Below are 12,052 nucleotides of genomic sequence, written 5' to 3' on the forward strand. Positions count from 1 at the left end.
CAGAAAATGGAAAGATCTCCCTTCCTCTTGGATTGGGATGATCAACATAGTAAAAATGGCAATTCTACCAAAAGCAATCTATAGATTCAATTCAATCCCCATCAAAATCCTATCAAATTTCTTCACAGACCTTGAGAGAATAATAATTAATTTTATATGGAAAAGCAAAAAACCCAGGATAGCCAAAACAATCTTATATAATAAAAGAACTTCTGGAGGCATTACCATCCCTGACTTCAAACTCTATTACAGAGCAACAGTATTGAAAACAGCTTGGTACTGGCATAAGAACAGAGAAGTCGACCTATGGAATCGAATAGAAGACCCGGGTATTAACCCACAAACCTATGAACACCTGATATTTGACAAGGGAGCTAAAGGTATACAGTGGAAGAAGGAAGGCATCTTTAACAAATGGTGCTGGCATAACTGGATGTCAACTTGTAGAAGAATGAAAGTAGATCCATATCTGTCACCATGCACAAAAATCAAGTCCAAGTGGATTAAAGACCTCAACATTAATCTGTCCACTTTGAACCTGATAGAAGAGAAAGTGGGAAGTAGTCTACAAGACATAGGCACAGGAGACCACTTCCTAGGTAGAACCCCAGTAGCACAGACAATAAGAGAATCAATGAACAAATGGGACCTCCTGAAACTGAGAAGCTTCTGTAAAGCAAAGGAAACCGTCAGTAAGACAAAAAGGCTACCTTCTGACTGGGAGAAGATCTTCACTAACCCCTCATCAGATAAAGGCCTGATCTCCAAAATATACAAACAACTCAAGAAACTAGACACTAAAACTCTAATTAACCCAATTAAAAAAATGGGCTGCTGATCTGAACAGAGAATTCTCAACAGGAGAATTTCGAATGGCCAAAAGACACTTAAGGTCATGCTCAACCTCCTTAGCGATCAGGGAAATACAAATCAAAAAACTATGAGATACCATTTTACACCGGTCAGATTAGCTAAAGTCAAAAACACCAATGATAGCCTATGCTGGAAAGGATGTGGAGAGAGGGAATTCTCAACCATCGTTGGTGGGGATTCAAACTTGTGCAGCCACTGTGGAAATCAGTGTGGCGGATTCTCAGGAAACTGGGATTCAACTTCCCTCAAGACCCAGCAATTCCACTCTTGGGAATATACCCAAGAGATGCCCTATCATACTACAAAAGCATTTGTTCAACTATGTTCATAGCAGCACTATTTGTAAAAGCCAGAACCTGGAAACAACCTAGATGCCCCTCAATAGAAGAATGGTTAAAGAAGGTGTGGAACATATATACATTAGAGGTTTACTCAGCGGTAAAAAACAATGACATCTTGAATTTTGCATGCAAATGGATGGAAATAGAAAATGCTTTACTGAGTGAGAAAAGCCAGACCCAAAAAGGAATATGGTAAGTATTCACTCCTAAGTGGTTTCTAGCCATAATTAAAGGTCTTTGAGCCTATTATTCATGATCCTAGAGAACCTAAATAAGAAGGTGAACTTGAAGAAAATCGTGTAGTTATCCTCCTGGAGATTGGAAATAGACAAGAGCCCCAGGTAACCTCGGGTGCATGGGGGGGTGGGATGGTTGTTGGAAGGGGAGAGGGTTAGAGAGAAGGGAGTAGGGGAGGAATGGGGAAAGATCAGGGGACTGGGATGGGGGGAGGGAGGAAGGATGGATATGGGATCAGGGAAGAATATATCTCAGCTAAGGGAGTCATTTTAGGGTTTACAAGAGACTTGATTATAAATGGGATCCCAGGTCCAAGGAGAGATCCCCAGATTGTTCTCTGGACAGAGGAGAGGGTGCCTTAACCGGCCTTGCCTATAACCATACTGATGAATATTTTGCTTATCACCATAGAACCTTAATCTGGAGTTAGAGACAGAGACCCACATTGGAACACTGGACTTAACTCCCTAGGTCCAAACGAGAAGCAGAAGGAAAGAGAACGTGAGCAAAGAAGGCAAGACCAGAGGGAACCTTCATCCAAGGATGGATGGCGATACAGATGGAGACCCACATTGGAGCACCGGACTGAGCCCCCCAAGGTCCAAATGAGGAGCAGAAGGAGGAAGAACATGAAAAAGGAAATCAGACTGCGAGGGGTGTGATCACCCACTGATACAAGGGGACTGATCTAATGAGAGTTCACCAAGGCCAGTTGGACTGGGACTGAACGAGCACGTGACCCAACCAGATTCTCTGAATGTGGCTGGCCTGGAGTCTTTCTGAAAAGCCATTGACAATGACACTGGGACTTGTTTCCTCTGCATATACTGGATTTTTGGGATCCAGTCTTTCTGGATACTCACCTTCCTGGACCTGGAGGGTGGGGGGAGGGGAGAGGAACTTGAACTTCCCACAGGGCAGGAAACCTACACTGCTCTTAGGGATGGAGAGGGAGGAGGAGAGGGAGTGGGGGAGTGGGAGGGTGTTGGGAGGTGTGGCGGAAATGGAAACTTTTATAATTTAATAAACTTTAGGAAAAAAAAGTTGCTGGAGAATAAAGGGCAGCTTAGTTTTGGGGAAAAAAAGACTAGATAAATAATGTAAATAGACTGATAAATCCTAAGGAAATAGCAGTAGTTATTAAAAGTCTCCCAACCAAAAATATCCAGGGCCAAATGGTTTTAGCACAGAATTGTACCAGAATTTTGAAGAAGAACTAATACCAATACTCCTCAAATTTTTCCACACAAAACAGAAAGAACATTGCTAAACTCTTTTTATGAGGCTACAGTCACACTGGTAACCAAACCACACAAAAATACAACTAATAAAGTGAATTACAGACCAATCTTCCTCATGACCATTGATGCAAAAATACTCAATAAAATATTGGCAAACTAAATTCATTAACACATCTAAAAAATCTTCTACCATGATCAAATTGGCTTAATCCCAGAGATGCAGGATAGTTCAACATACAAAAATCTATCAATGTAATCCATCATATAAGCAAAATGAAAGAAAAAAATCACATAATCATTTTAGTAGATGCTGAAAAAGCTTTAGACAAAATGTAATGCCCCTTCATGATAAAGGTCTTGGAGAGATCATGAATACAAGGAACATACCTAAGCATAATAAAAAGCAATACACAGCAAGTTGACAGGCAACATCAAATTAAATAGAGAGAAATTCAAAGCAATTCCACTAAAATCTGGAAGGAAACAAGGCTGTTCACTCTCTCCATATCTATTTGATATAATAAGACAAAAGGGGGAGGTTAAGGGTGCCAGCAGTTATGCCCAACGGTGGACAGGTCCCAGTAGAGGATGTAAGGAGTTGTCAAGGGAAGGAGTAAACCAGACCATGATGGTTGTGAGAATCTTGCAGCCTGACTGTCTGGCAGCCAGAATGCTTCTATATTAATACATAATTTAGTAAATAGGGATATGTTCATGTTGTTCCAAAACAAATATCACATCATTTTTAGTTTTGGACATGTACTTCACTTCCTTTTGTTCATTTTTTGGTTATCATTAGTAAACTATGGCAGAACTGAGTTATCATTTCCAGTAATTTTCCCTCAAGTTTTGACATTATTGATAAACAGAGTTAACATTTTTACTCATGAACCCCATAACCCAATTTTTAGAAATCTAGGAGCATATGACAAGTTGTTGTGGGAGGCTGCTTGTTTGTTCTTGGCCACTCAGACCCAAAGTAACTAACTACACAGAAACTGTGTGAATTAAATCATTGCTTGGCTTATTAGCTCTAAGTTCTTATTGGCTATCTCTTACATCTTAATTTAACCAATTTCTATTAATCTCTTTATTGCCACATAGCTGTGATTTACCAACAATGTTCTGTTCAGCATCTGTCTCTGACAAAGCTACATGGTTTCTCCTGACCCTTCTTTCTCTCAGCATTCAGTTTAATTTTTCCCACCTATCTCTATTCAGCTCTGCACAGGCCCAAGACAGTTTATTTATTAAGCAATGGTGCTCTCAGCAAAAAGAGGGGAATCCCACATCACCTCCTCTTCTCTGTCTAAATAAAAAGAAAGGTTTTAACTTTAACATACCAAAATTACAAATAACAAAACAGGTATCAAGCAAGAATTACACTTACAATATTTATATCTTCTTTATCTTTTATCATAATCAAGAAAAACTATAACCATATATTCAACTCCATCAAAGACTCCAGAAGGATAAAATATTACCTAAGTAAAGAGAACGAACATTGTAAGCAACTTCCGAAACTTTAGAATTGACAGAGACATTCACTGCCTGGACAGTTACCCAAAGTTCTTCTGTAATGTTGGGTCATTCATCTTCAGTCTACAGGCACATAATGTTCGGCAGACTTTTCCATGAAGCAGGAAATTTGAAAAACAGTTCCACCTGTATTGGCAGTTTGTCAGTCACTTTCTTCTGTGTCTTGCAGAATGTCTGGCAGACTCTTTCATGAAACAGGAACCCTGAAGGACTCACAGTTGCAGCAGTCATTTTTCTGTGGGTTCTGCATGTTCAGTTCATACAGCATAACATCAAGCAGTCCAGGTAAGAACAATTTCTTACCCGAATGACTAAGAAACTCCATGAGGAGCCTCATCGATGCCCATCTTCCTCTTGAAGTAGTTTGGTGCTGCCAGGAGGAGATGTATCTCATTGTTATGAAAAGTTCTAAGATCTTAAAACATTTAAAAGCCATATTCCATAGGTCTTTGAAAGGTTTGAATATTATCTGTCTAACTAAAATATATCTCTATATCTAGTAAACCTAACAAACATGACTTTAAGCTTGACTATTATAGATGACTCTCTATTAACCTATACTTCTTAATTATACATTACATTTTTAAATGAGCTGCACACACAATACCTTAATCAAGAATATAAATATATATATATATATATATATATATACACACACACACAGTATAACAAAATTGACCTAAATTTATAATGATAAACCAATATCCATACCAATGTAAAGTAATCATATCTATATCATATCCCCTTTAAATGTAAACAAACATTTATAAACAATCATTTAGGGAAATTGGGCATAGTTCTCTCCAAACTATTTCCAGATTTTTTTTGGACAAAGTAATTTTTGGGGGGTATTCATGGTGATCTTTCGATGAGGTCTTGGTCCATAAAACCACATTAGTCTGGAAGGGTTTGACAGGTTCTCATACTCTGTGGAAACAAAAGAAAAACTTTTTTCCAAAGCAAACAAATTCTTATGCCCAAATTCTGAAGTCATAATACCTTTAAAATATCTATGCTGGTTTGGCTTAGCAGCCCATACAATAAAATGTCTCCCTATACTTAGCTTCTTCACAGTCAAAAATCAAAGAAAACACAATAATATACATGATCCAGATTCTCTGTGTATATTCCATCTTTATATGGCTTTTTTTCTTACTCTATTACTTTTTCTACAAGCTTAATATTTATTTTATTATCTTTACTTCTTTAATCCATGACTGTCTGTACTCTTTTATGTTATATTTACTGTCTCTTTACTCTCTTTCTTTTCTCTAGCAAGCCTACGGACATTTATCCAACAATGTGACCCATTTAGAGGTCTTTTCCATCTGAATTTGTCTTTATTGTATATCTGTAATACTTTTCTAACCAGGACAGCTTCTTAAAATGCTAAGCACTTTTTAAAAACCCAAACAACAGCATTGCTAGGGTAAACACAGTCCTGCCTGCTTGCTCTGTCCAGTACAACATAGAGGAAATCCATTCACTGCCTCTGAGATTGCCAAGTTGTAGCCATCCTCACCACCTCAACTCTGATAATCAGTTGGCCCAAGCTGCCACCAAGTAACTTGCAGCATAATGTCCACAAATTCCACTTAAATGATTGGCTTCCTGAAAGAGTCAGAGTTTCTGCTGCCGGCATAGCCCAGAAAGCCACTCTTTCAAAACCATGCAGCTTTTTTTTCTTTTTCTTTTCTTTTTTTTTTCTGCCACGAAATCAGAAAAACCTCTCTTAAAGGACCTGTGTCACACTGTCAGCAAAATGCTGGCTACCAAGAAGCCATGCTTAACTCTGTTCTTTTGAGTCTAGAATTACTTCTTAAGCTTTCTCAGGTTTTAGGTTGATTTAGTTGGCCATGTTGGTGCACCAATTTGTTGTGTGAGGCTACTTATACCTTTTCTGGCCACCCAGACTCCTGAAATAATCACATAGAAACTGTATTATTTGCAATGCTGTTTGGACAATAGCTCAAACCTGTTTCTGACTAACTCATATCTTAAATTAACTCATTTCCATTAATCTGTGCATCCCCATGAGGCTATGGCTTACCAGATAAAGTTCCAGCATCTGCCTCTGTCGGGGCTACATGGCTTCTCCTTGACTCTCCCTTCATTCTCTCAGCATTCAGTTTAGTTTCCCCTGCCTAGCTCTACTCTTCCCTATCAGGCCAAGCCAGTTTTTTCATTCATTAACAAAAAAAAAAACCACATATACAAAAGAATTTCCTACATCATCAAGCTGCCTCAGGAACCAACAGTACCACTCTTGGGCATATACCCAAAGGATGTTCAATTATACTGCGATGACATTTGTTCAACTATGTTCATAGCAGCATTATTTCTAGTAGACAGAAACTGGAAACAACCTAGATGTCCCTCAACCAAAGAATGAATAAAGGAAACATGGCACATTTACACAATGGAGTACTACTCAGTGGGAAAAAATGACATCTTCAAACCGGACTCTCTGAATGTGACTGTCAATGAAGGCTGACTAAGAAGCCAAGGACAATGCCACTGGGTTTTGATTCTACTACATGGACTGGCTTTGTGGGAGCCTGGTTTGTTTGCATGCTCACCTTCATAGACCTGGATGGAGGGGGGAGGACCTTGGACTTCCCATGGGACAGGGAACCCTGACTGCTCTTAGGACTGGAGAATGAGGGGGAGGGGGAAAGGGGAAGGAAAGGGGAAGTGGGGAGGAGGTGGAAATTTTTAATAAACAAATAAACTTTAAAAAACTGTCATCTTGAAATTTACATGCAAGTGGATAGAACTAGACAAAAACCATCTCGAGTAAGTTAACCCAGACCCATAAAGATGAGTATGGTATGTACTCACTCATAAGTGGATACTAGCTGTAAAACAAAGGATAATGAGCCTGTAGTCCATGACCCCAGAGAAGCTAAGTAACAAGGAGAACCCTAAGAGTAACATATATAGATCGTCCTGGGAAAGAGAAATAGACAAGATCTCCTGAGAAAATTGGGAGCATGAGGGTGGTAGCGAGAAAAGAGAACAGAAGGTGAGGAGGAGAGAAAGGGACGGGAGAAGAGAACTTGAGGAAACAGGTTAATCAAGATGGGGAAAGGATAGAGGTGGAGAGCAATAAAAGAGATATCTCGATTGAGGAAGCCATTATGGGGCTAGTAAGAAACTTGACACTAGATAAATTCCCAGGAATCCACAAGGATGACCCCAGCTATGACACTAAGCAAAGAGGTCAAGACCATGATGGGGATACCCACTGTAACAGATTAACTGAGCTAATGGGGAGCCCACCAACTCTGACCAGACAGAAAAGGAGTCTGCATATGACCAAAGTAGGCCCTCAGAATGTGGGTGACAGATGTATGGCTGGGGCAGACTGTGGGGTCACTGGCAATGGGGTCAGGATTTACCACTAGTGCATAAACTGGCTTTTTTGGAACCCATTCCTTATAGAGGGATACCTTTCTCAGCCTTGATACTAGGGGGCAGGGGTTTGGTCCTGCCTCAAGTTGATATGCCAGACTTTGTTGACTCCCCATGGGAGGCCTTATCCTTTTTGAGGAGTTGAAGAGGGAGTTGGGTGAAAAAAGGTGGGAAGGAGCAGGAAGAGGGGAAAGAGAGGAAACTGTGGTTGGTACATAAAATTAAAAAATACCTTTTAAATAATTTTTTAAAAAACTCCATGCAACATGTTGCAAAATGGTATAAACTAGTAAAAAATTTCATTCCCCCCTCTATAAAATTTCCAGCCTTATGAACATGTAGGAATATTTGATATGCACTTTATCTTGTCTAAAGAAAGTTCATTCTACAAAACACTCCCATGCCTAAGGCTCAGGGAGCATTGCAGAAGAGGGGTTGGAAATATTATAAGGGCCAGAGACTGAGGAAGATTGTTGTGAAGTTTTATCTGTTAGTAGTGTCAGCAGCCACACACATAAAATCTCACCAAGATGACTTCCCAAATATCAGCTGAACAAGAATACCAATGGACATGTTGAAGTGGATAGAGGAAAGCACACCAGGCCGCAAAACCATGCAATGAACTATAGGCAACTGAGGAAGAAAGTATGGATCAAGAGAGGTGATGTTCCCCAGTAAACAGTACACCAATTGAGTGTACAATGCCAAACGGTATACAAGTAACATTATAAGCTCTCTTCTCCCCTCCCCTCTGAGGCCACAAGATCTCCCCAGAGCTGCTCCCTTGCACTCTGGGCCTGGGATGTGGGCTCAGGCTGGCAGGGGCAGTTCCTTTCCTTTGAGAGCCTGCCTGAGGACAGGCAAGCTCTGTCTCAGCTCAGCCACACTCCTGGCCAGCAAGAGAGAGTGATCTTCTAGCAGACATCCATTGGAGGAGGGGTGAATTTGCTACTGGCCCAAGGGTATTGGCTAGGAGGAATTAAGACTTTCCCCGCCCCCCTCGACTTTCTGGTCACCACACAGAGGTGGCTCCTCCCTGCAGAGCTCTCCCAAATCCCGTCCCAGCCTTTATCCAGGCACACCTTCCTCTCTTCCCCCCTTCCCTCTGGGGCCATAAGATCTCCCCAAAGCAACTCCCTTGCACACTGGGCCTGGGTTGTGAGTGAAACCCGGCAGGAGGGAGTGCCTGTGTTTCAATAGACTGCCTGAGGAAAGGTAGGCCTTCTGTCAGTGAAGTCCCTGCCCAACAAGGGAATCTGACCTGGTACCAGAAGATCCAATAGAGAGCATTTGAAGGAAGAGATGGGCAGACGCCAAGGCAAGAACTCCTCCAACAATCTAAAAAACAACATGAAAACACCAGATCCCAATGACCCTACAATAGAAGGACTTGAACCTCTTAATTCAGAAGAAGCGGAAAAAATGCCATTATGAAAGCAATAGAGTCCCTTAAACAGGATATGAATAACTCCCTTAAAGAACTGGATGAGAAGTACAACAAAAAGATTGAAGAAATGAGTAAAGAAATGGATGAGAAATATAACAAAAAGTTCGAAGAAATGAGTAAATCCATAAATGATACACTGGGAAACCAAGAAAAAACAATCAAACAGGTAATGGAAACAGTTCAAGAATTGAAAACTGAAATGGAGGCAATGAAGAAAACACAAAACGAGGGCCGGTTGGATATGGAAAATCTAGGTAAACAAACAGAGACTACAGAATCAAGCATAACCAATAGGATACAAGAGATGGAAGAATGAATATCAGAATCTGAAGATACCATAGAGAAAATAAATGCTCTGATCAAAGAAAACAGCAAATCCCATAAATTCTCATCACAAAACATTCAAGAAATCTGGGACACAATAAAAAAACCAAATCTAAGAATAATAGGGATTGAAGAAGGAGAAGAACTGCAGATCAAAGGACCAGAAAATATATTCAACAAAATTATAGAAGAAAACTTTCCCAACCTAAAGAATGATATTCCTATGAAGGTTCAAGAAGCATACAGAACACCAAATAGACTTGATCAAAAAAAAACCATCCCCTTGCCATATAATAATCAAAACACAAAGCAGTCAGATTAAAGAAAGGATATTAAGAGCTGCAAAGGAAAAAGGTCAAGTAACCTATAAAGGTAAACCTATCAGACTTACACCGGACTTCTCTATGGAAACCATGAAAGCCAGAAGGTCCTAGATAGAGGTACTGCAGAAACTAAGAGAGCATGGATGCAAACCCAGACTACTATACCCAGCCAAGCTATCGTTCACTATCAATGGAGAAAACAAAATATTCCAGGATAAGAACAAATTTAAACAATTCGTAGCCACAAACACAGCCTTTCTGAAAGTAATAGAAGGAAAATCACAGTCCAAGGAATCCAACATTGCCAACACTGCCTACAATAACTCAGACATCTAGCGACCCTTAACGAGCTTAACTCAAAGAAGGAACACATACAAACTCTACTAAACAAATAAACAAAAAAAAATAATATCCGGAGTCAACAACCACTGGTCATTAATATCACTTAATATTAATGGACTCAATTCACCTATAAAAAGGCACAGACTAAGAGATTGGATACGAAAACAGGATCCAACATTCTGCTGTTTACAAGAAACACACCTCAACCACAAAGACAGACATCTACTCAGAGTAAAGGGCTGGGAAAAGGTTTTTCAAGAAAACTGACCTAAGAATCAAGCAGGTGTGGCCATTCTAATTTCCAACAAATTTGACTTCAAACTAAAATCAAACAGAAGAGATGGAGATGGATATTTTATACTCATAACAGGAACAATTCATCAGGAGGAAGTCTCAATCCTGAATATCTATGCCCCTAATATAAAGCCTCCTACTTATGTAAAAGAAACACTTCTAGAATTCAAGGCAGTCATCAAACCACAAACACTAATAGTAGGAGACTTCAACACTCCTCTCTCACCAATGGACAGGTCAATCTGACAGAAACCTAACAGAAAAATAAGAGAATTATTGGAGGTATTGAATCAAATGGACTTAACAGACATCTATAGAACGTTCCACCCAAATAGGAAAGAATATACCATCTTCTCTGCAGCTCATGGAACCTTCTCGAAAATTGACCACATACTCGGTAACAAAGCAAACTTCCACAGATACAAAAATATATTAGTAACCACCTGTGTCTTGTCAGACCACCATGGATTAAACAATCCTACCCTCAGGAAGCCAACAAATTCATGGAAGTTGAACAGTCAACTACTGAATCACCCCTGGGTCAAGGAAGGAATAAAGAAAGAAATTAAAGTCTTCCTTGAATTTAATGAAAATAAAGACACAACATACTCAAACCTATGGGACACTATGAAAGCAGTGCTAAGAGGAAAGTTCATAGCACTAAGTGCCCAATTAAAAAAGCGGAGAAAACACACATTGAAGACTTAACAGCACACTTGAAAGCTCTAGAAAAAAAAGAAGCTGATTCAACCAAGAGGAGTAGAAGACTGGAAATAATCAAACTGAGGGCTGAAATCAACAAAATAGAAAGACAGAAAACAATCCAAAGAATCAATGAATCAAAAAGCTGGTTCTTGGAGAAAATCAACAAGATCGACAAACCCCTATCCAAATTAATCAAACGGCAGAGAGAAAACATGCAAATTAATAAGATCAGAAATGAAAAGGCGGACATAACCACAGACACAGAGGAAATTCAGAGAATCATTAGATCTTACTACGAAAATTTAGATGCCACAAAGTTGGAAAATGTACAAGAAATGGACATTTTTTTAGATAAGTGCCATATACCAAAGTTGAACCAAGACCAGGTGAACAATCTAAACAGACCTGTCAGTCGTGAAGAATTAGAAGCTGTTATTAAAAGTCTCCCTACCAAAAAAGCCCAGGACCAGATGGTTTCAATGCAGAATTCTAACAGAACTTCCAGGAAGAGCTAATACCTATACTCCTTAATGTATTTCACAATATAGAAACAGAAGAATCATTGCCAAACTCTTTTTATGAGACTACAGTTACCCTGATACCAAAACCACACAAAGACACGACCAAGAAAGAGAATTACAGACCAATTTCACTCATGAACATTGACGCAAAAATACTCAACAAAATCCTGGCAAACCGAATCCAAGAATACATTAGAAAAATTATCCATTATGATCAAGTGGGCTTCATTCCAGAGATGAAGGGCTGGTTCAACATACACAAATCTATCAATGTAATCCATCATATAAATAAACTGAAAGAAAAAAACCATATGATCATTTCATTGGATGCTGAAAAAGCATTTGACAAAATTCAACACCCATTTATGATAAAGGTGTTGGAGAGACTGGGGATACAAGGATCATACCTAAATATAAAAAGCAATATACAGCAAGCCGTCAGCTAACATCA

The sequence above is a fragment of the Myodes glareolus genome, chromosome 8 (genome assembly GCF_982192425.1).
Source record: "Myodes glareolus chromosome 8, mMyoGla1.1, whole genome shotgun sequence".
In the NCBI taxonomy this organism is placed as follows: Eukaryota; Metazoa; Chordata; class Mammalia; order Rodentia; family Cricetidae; genus Myodes; species Myodes glareolus.